The 7500-nt window shown below is 33.7% G+C and overlaps 1 protein-coding gene and 1 long non-coding RNA gene across 4 annotated transcripts in view; one reads left to right on the top strand and one right to left on the bottom strand.

Moving 5' to 3' along the window:
• Positions 1-7500, top strand: part of LOC106872380 (protocadherin beta-15) — a 348275-nt gene that overhangs the window by 259214 nt on the left and 81561 nt on the right. The window lies entirely within an intron of this gene.
• The window catches only part of LOC149132704 (uncharacterized), a 58946-nt gene continuing 58650 nt past the window's right edge, over positions 7205-7500 (bottom strand). Inside the window, exon 3 of the long non-coding RNA XR_016244303.1 lies at positions 7205-7435. This is a non-coding gene — a long non-coding RNA (uncharacterized LOC149132704). The remainder of the gene's footprint in view (positions 7436-7500) is intronic.

Below are 7500 nucleotides of genomic sequence, written 5' to 3'. Positions count from 1 at the left end.
CAAGCAACCACAGAGAGGTTCTTTGTTGGCTTGTACATGTACAGACATAAGATTTTCTTGAATTTGTTTATTGGAAGTTTATCAAACCTGTTATTTTCTCAGCTTAATGTGATTACAAATGTGACATTGAACGCAAAGCTAACTTAATATTTACTGTATCAGTATAAACTTTACATCTAACTTAATATTTACTGTATCAGTATAAACTTTATCTCTGTTAGATGCACTTAACAGATAAATATTTGACATGTAAATATTTTTCAGTGGTTTGATTTGGAGCAGATGTAGCGAAGACTAAATATTCTTCTTATCAGAAACAAAATTGAAATTATAGTTTATGCCTTCTTTTTCTTTTTACACAATTCTTATCTAAGTAAGGTTTTCATCATTAATTCCTATAAGATTTCTAGATGAGCAAGTAGTCCTGGCTCTGTAGTAGAATTTAGTATGTCTATAGAAGGGCAAATGTGACTGATAACTATTTAGATGTCTGACCTTGGAGAAAAAAGTCCAATGAGGTTTGCCATAGACAGTAGCAAAAGATCTGTTTAAATTGTCACAAAGTATATATATATATATATATATATATATATATATATATATATATATATATATATATATATATATATGGGGTGGGGGTATGTATATAACTATTGATATAATGTGTGTATTACCATCACCATCATCAACAACAACATTTAACATCCATTTTGTGTGTATATATATATATATCATTCTCGTCATCATTTAACGTCCATATTCCATGCTGACATGGGTTGGATGGTTTGACAAGAATTGATGTGTCCCAGGACTGCATTGAGCTGCAATGTCTACTTTAGCAAGGATTTTAAGGTTGATGCCTCTCTTAATGCCAGCCATTTTACTGTGTGGACTGGGTATATTTTTCATGCCACCTACACTCGTGAGGTCACCATGCAGTTTGCAGTAAAAATATATAAATAAATGAATTAATAAAAAAAGAGAGAGAGAAGAGAAAATGATTGATGGAAGCTCAAGGTGATGACGTACTCAGGTAGCTCCACAAGCAGCAGCCTGGATACCTTCAAAAGCTCCACAGAGCATGAGCTGGATCGAAGTGGTTGGGTGGGTTTGTAAGATTGTATGGGAAAGTGAATGAGAAATGGAGTGGGGTACAGACTGCCAAAACGAATAGGGTTGCTGGAAGGATGAGACAAGAGCTATGAACTGGAGATGATGAAGAGATGCAGAAGAGTGGAAGACAGTGAGTAACAAGAGTAATAATAAATACATATAATAGATTTATTTTGAAGTTGTATTTGTACAGTGAAGGCAGCAAGCTGGTGGAATCATTGGCATGTGAGGCAAAATGCTGAAAAACATTTCTTCTGGCTCTTTATGTGTGAGTTCAAATCCCACTGAGGGAAACTTTGCTTTTCATCCCTTTGGGGGTCAATAAGTATCAGTCAGGTGCCGGGATCAATATAGTTGACTTGTCCTCTCACCTCAAGAATGTGTGGCCTTGCCCATAATCCTGTCCTGGTAAATGTTGTGGTAATTTATGCTCTTAACACAACCTTAATAATAATAAAGTTATTTTACTAAATTCTTTATTGTATTTAAAATTAATTGAAATGAAGACAGAATCTCAACAGAAATGTGGTAAGAAAAATGTTAAAACACACAAAACACTATTATATTCCATTCTCATTTATCTTATAAAATGTTGAAATTGTTGCTGATCTACTGCAATCTGATTATTGACACAATTCCATTGTTTACACCCCTTTATAACCATACTGATGCTGAAATATACTGCTTTTGTTTCATTAGTTTTGAAAATAATGAAGAATTTATTAAAATAACTATTAATATTAAGCTGGTATTAGACAGTAAGTTGGCAGAATTGTTGGCATGCTGGACAAAAAGGTTAGCGGCATTTTGTCTGTTTTCATGTTCTGTGTACAAATTCTGCTGAGGTTCTTTTTGCCTTCCATCCTTTCAGGGTTGATAAAGTAAGTACCAGTAAGTACCACTGGAGCTGATGTAATTCACTTATCCCCTACCCCTGAAATTGCCGGTCTTGTGCCAAAATTTGAAATCAGTGTCGACCTGATGTAAGACAGCAAACTAGCAGAGTTCTTTGCATGCTGGACAAAATGTTTAGCAGCATTTCATCTGTTTTTAGATTTTTAGTTCAAATTCCACCAAGGTTGACACTGTCTTTTATTCTTTCAGAGTTGATAAAATGAGCACCAGTCAAACACTGGGGTCAGAGTCAGGAAAATCGCTGTATACCCTCCCTGAAGCTTGCTGACCTTGTATCAAAATTTGAAACCAATATCAAGTTGGTGTTAAAATTTGATGAAGGGTTTTTCACTTAGATCATTTTAAAACAAGGAATTTGTATCACAGAAAATAACGTGGTTTCAGATTCGTTTGTGTCAAATGGGTTAAGGATTGCAAAATTCTATGGAAGTGAAGCAAACGAAAAGAGATATTCTCAATAAGTTGACTAACTTACAGAAAAAATGTAACCAAGCTCTCCATGACAAATAACAACCTGGTCTTGGCTCCTGTTTGTAGTCAGTTTATACCTTTTATATTGCTAATGCTATGTATATCTATCTATCTATATATATATATTATATATTGTTTATTTATTATATATATATATATATATATATATATATATATATATATATATATATCAAGATATATATATAGGAAGATAGAATAGATTGATATATAAATAACTGAGTATAGATGTATGTGTATATATCTATCTAGATATCTCTCTATCTCTCTATCACCTCTCTCTTTCTTTCTCCTCTCCCTCTCCCTCTCTCTATCTGTATATATGTATAGATCTGTAAGTGTATATATGCATGTGCATGTATAAATATAAATGCACACACATGCACACACACACACACACATGTATGTGTGCACATGTTTGTGTGTATGTGCATGTGTGTGAGTCTGTGTATGTGTGTTTGTATATACAAGAGGAACATTATGTGTTTTAATACTTATACATCAACATGTTTTAATCTAAATATTTATTACAAGACTACATGAAAGCAATGCTCCATTATGGTCTCACCCATTATAATCAAAAGTAACTAAAGAACAAGGATCTTCGTTATGTCACTATTTGTCACTCAATTCAAATCTTGTGAAATTCTAAGAAAAAAAGGGATGAAATTTCCAACTCTAATTTTGTTATGCCAGACATTTGTCTACAACATTGATCTATGTATATAATATATTTCATTAGATATATGTGATTCAGAGTGAACATCCTTTGCAGAGTCTTTCAAATAAGAAAACCAAAAAAGAAATAAATAAATCATAATTATCTCTTCTTAAATTCTTCCATTTGTTTGTCCCCTCATTTCTTCTTTTATGATAAATCCTTAAAGTCTATGAGGATTTGCATTTCAGGGGTTAGGAAGTACTTCAACCCAACCCTAATCAGTTGGCTGGGTTTGTACAAAGCATAAGTGAAAGCTCCCACTAGAGAGTGGAGCAGCTGCTTAATGCAAACACTTTAAATTGGAACTTCTCTCTCTCATCAAATAATTAGCTATCCAACTGATTAGCAAACCTTCATTCAACAAACATGCAACCACTTACTGCTTCAACCATGTGCTATCTATCTGTCTGTCTGTCTATCTGTCTGTCTGTCTGTCTATCTGTCTGTCTGTCTGTCTGTCTGTCTCTCTCTCTCTTTCTCTAATGTGTGTATATATAGCTACCTCTCTCACACAACACATACATGTATGTATGCATATATATTGTATATATTTACACATATATATGTATATATTATATATACACATATATATGCACATATATATATGCATATATATATATATGTGATGATGCTGATGTATCTGTGTGAGATTATACATACACATACATATACATATATCCCTTCTGCCACAACTACAATGGTTCCCTAATTCTTTAAATTAATATACTGACTGAATACCACTTTTCTTAAAGTCCATCTATTATATTTGCCTCTCCCTTTTTCATCATTCAATCCCACTCTGTCTCATCTGCAAAACCATCATACTGGCCAATCTCTTCTCTTCAAAACAGCAGTTTTCTGTAATATTCTCTCTACTATGCCATATTTTCTAGATGGATATCAATTTATTGAAGTTGCTCTTGAACTGCATTGAGTGGAACCTTTGCATAGTTATTCAATCTGCTAAAAATAGAAGCATAATCCCTCTCCAGTAACTTGTTAATATCTTTAACTGAAGAGACATACTGATTAATTGGTCCAAAATTTTGCTGTGTCTGAATAAAAGGCAAGATGGTCATAGCTTAAATTCTTTACTCCATAAAGCTTGGATGCTACAGTCAAGGCTAATCTGGATCTCTGGGTTAAATGAGAACACCAAACATGAGAGCTTTTTTGTGGTCATTTGATTTGCCATAAGTACCTGCCAAATTTTTCCCAAATTACACCCCGCTGTATTAAAAAAGGAGGACACATGGGTTAATATCTAGATGCATAATACTCAAGGGAAAGACAGAAGACATAATAGGCAAGGTTCGAATGCTATTGATTTTAATTCTGCTGGATCAGAACAACAAAAACAACAAAAATGATCTCATTTAGTCAGAGAAGGCCTAATAAGAGAATGGATGCAGCTTCTATTCCTTGACGAATGTAATAAAAATAAGATTTAACCAGGAATGTAAAACATGCAGCACCATGAAATATAAATGTATACCTTAGTGACATCTATGGGAAAGTTTGTTACTTAAGCAAAATAATTAAACTGAGAAGGCTTTTAAGACAAATATTATTTAATGTATGAATCAATAAAAATCTGTGATACAGTGAGGCTGTACTTACACAGCAAAAGGCTCAATCTCCTCCATCCATATTTCCTGTTCATTAACCAACCTCATGTTTTCCATTACCTTCCTCCCTATTCATTCCTGAATATTACTGAATCACCTTCCTTCCGATACCACTTTTACTAGGCTTTATTTAAGATGTTTATGGTCCCTGCCCCTCCTTCTCTTTTCAACTATCTCTGTGTCTTCTAAATGTTTAGGCTGTTTTTCTTGCTAAAGTGGTGAGGTTAGTTCTGACAAGCCTCCATGACAGTTTCATAGTCATCATGGTTCCTATTTTATAAGGCAATCTTTTATGGTGTCTTTCTTGTTGCCAACCTTTTCAACCACCTCTTAGAATACATAGAAACACAGCTTACTTATTCTAAAACTGGAATGCACACAGTAATTAAATATCCACGTATGATGTGTCTGGTATATATACAGCTGCTATACTAATTATCATATACTCATAAGTGACACAATTCTATACACTTTTATCATAAATATAAATGTATAATGTTCTACTAATGAGAAAATATACACTCTGCACATATGCAGACACTAAAGCTTACACAATCATACACACAAAATTGTAAAACATTTAAATTGTTGGAGCAATTATTGTAGAGTAGAATTCCCTTCCAGTTAAAAATCACTCAGCCATAAATGATCAAGTAATATTTATATTCGGTGTATCAGAGCTGAAGTAAGACTGTGGTATGATGCGCTTTCACTACAGGCACAACTTTCTGGTTATGTCTGAACTATGACTTTCTGATAAGTATTGAAACATCTTAATTGTGCAGCAATTACACTTCAACTAATACTAATTTCCATTTGTCTGTCTCTTGGTATATCTGTTATCTATTTCTCTATCATTTAGTTTATCATTTTGCCAAGAGTGAAACAAAAGAGAAAGAAAGAGCAAGTAACATTCATCATCATCGTTGTTGTTATTTCTTGTTATCATCATCATCACCATCACCACCACCACCACCACCACCACTGCTGCCACTGCCACCATCACCACCATTGACACTACCACCACTATCTCTCACTACCACTATCCCCACCACCACTACCCCACACCACCACAATTACTATTACTACCACCATCATCATCACCATACCATGATAAGCAAATGTCTTGAATTTGCATCACCTCATCTGTGAAAACCAGTATTCTTATTAACTGACCTCACTGTTTCTTCAGTTTGGTTCAGTTTAGTTCTCTCACAAAAATCTAACATTCTTATTATATATGACCTTAACTTCTTCAGTCTGGTTCTATCACAAGCTGGCTCTTTTCATTACAAAAAAGATCATCAACACTTCCATACCCTATATGCATCACCCATTTACATTGCATCCCCAAACCATTAAAGTTGCCTAAGCCCTTCCTGTTTTCCCACTTTTTCAAATTGCCAGTGTTATAGGGGATGAATCCCTAATATGAGCTAATGAGATCCTTGAAATCAGTGATTCTCAAACATTTTTTTTATCCATAGACCCCTTTGATTACTATTCTGTTTTGGTGGACCCCATGGCGATTCGATGTTTTAAAGACTAGGTTTATAGATACATCTTTAAAAATTATTATTTTGCTTTCACACATTCATTCATGTAGTTTGAACTATGTAAAACATTTGAGAAAGAAATTTATCTGTTTCTTGCAATAAATATGTCTAAAGCAAAGTTTTTACATCGATCCATAAAATATGATTGTGGGTTCCCAATTTACTATTTTGCTTGCCTTGAACCCTACCAAATCTTATAAGGCCCCAACCAGGAGTCATATATACACCCAGGTTGAGAACTTCTGTTTTACATACTCATATGACCTACTACTAGAAGTAACAGCTGGATCACCCTCCAACCGTTAACTATAAAGTTCCTGATATACAGAAAAATATCTAGCCATGTCTAAAATATCTTTAGTTGCAAATCTGCATGACTGGAGTTCACTAGGTACTAAACAACAACAGACCAAACACCTAATTTTATTATTTGGCTCAATCAAAATCTTAAACATATAAGCACAGGAGTGGCAGTGTAGTAAGAAGCTTGCTTCCCAACCACATGGTTCCAGGTTCAGTCCCACTACATGACACCTTGGGTAAGTGTCTTCTACTACAGCCTTGGGGCAACCAAAGCCTTGTGAGTGGATTTGGTAGATGGAAACTGAAAGAAGCTCATCATATATATATATATATATATATATATATATATATATATATATATATATATATATATATATATATATATATACATATATATATATATACATATATATATATATACATATATATATATATATATATATACATATATATATATATACACACATGTCTGTGTGTATGAGTGTGTGTGTGTGTGTGTGTATCTTTATTTGTGTCTGTGTTTGTCCCCCCACCACTGCTTTGAAACTGGTATTGGTTTGTTTACATCCCTGTAACTAAGCAGTTTGGCAAAAAAGTGACCGGTAGAATAAGTACCAGGCTTAAAAACTAAAAAAAAATAAGTACTGGAGTCAATTCATTCAAGTAAAGGCTCTTCAAGGTGGTGCTCCATCATGGCCATAGTCAAATGGCTGAAACAGATAAAAGACAAAAGATATACAAACAAATATTAAGTGTCAAATGAGTTGGCATATTT

This window comes from Octopus bimaculoides, chromosome 14, assembly GCF_046866305.1.
Source record: "Octopus bimaculoides isolate indiv1 chromosome 14, ASM4686630v1, whole genome shotgun sequence".
Lineage (NCBI taxonomy): Eukaryota > Metazoa > Mollusca > Cephalopoda > Octopoda > Octopodidae > Octopus > Octopus bimaculoides.
This window is presented reverse-complemented; position numbering and strand designations above follow the sequence as displayed.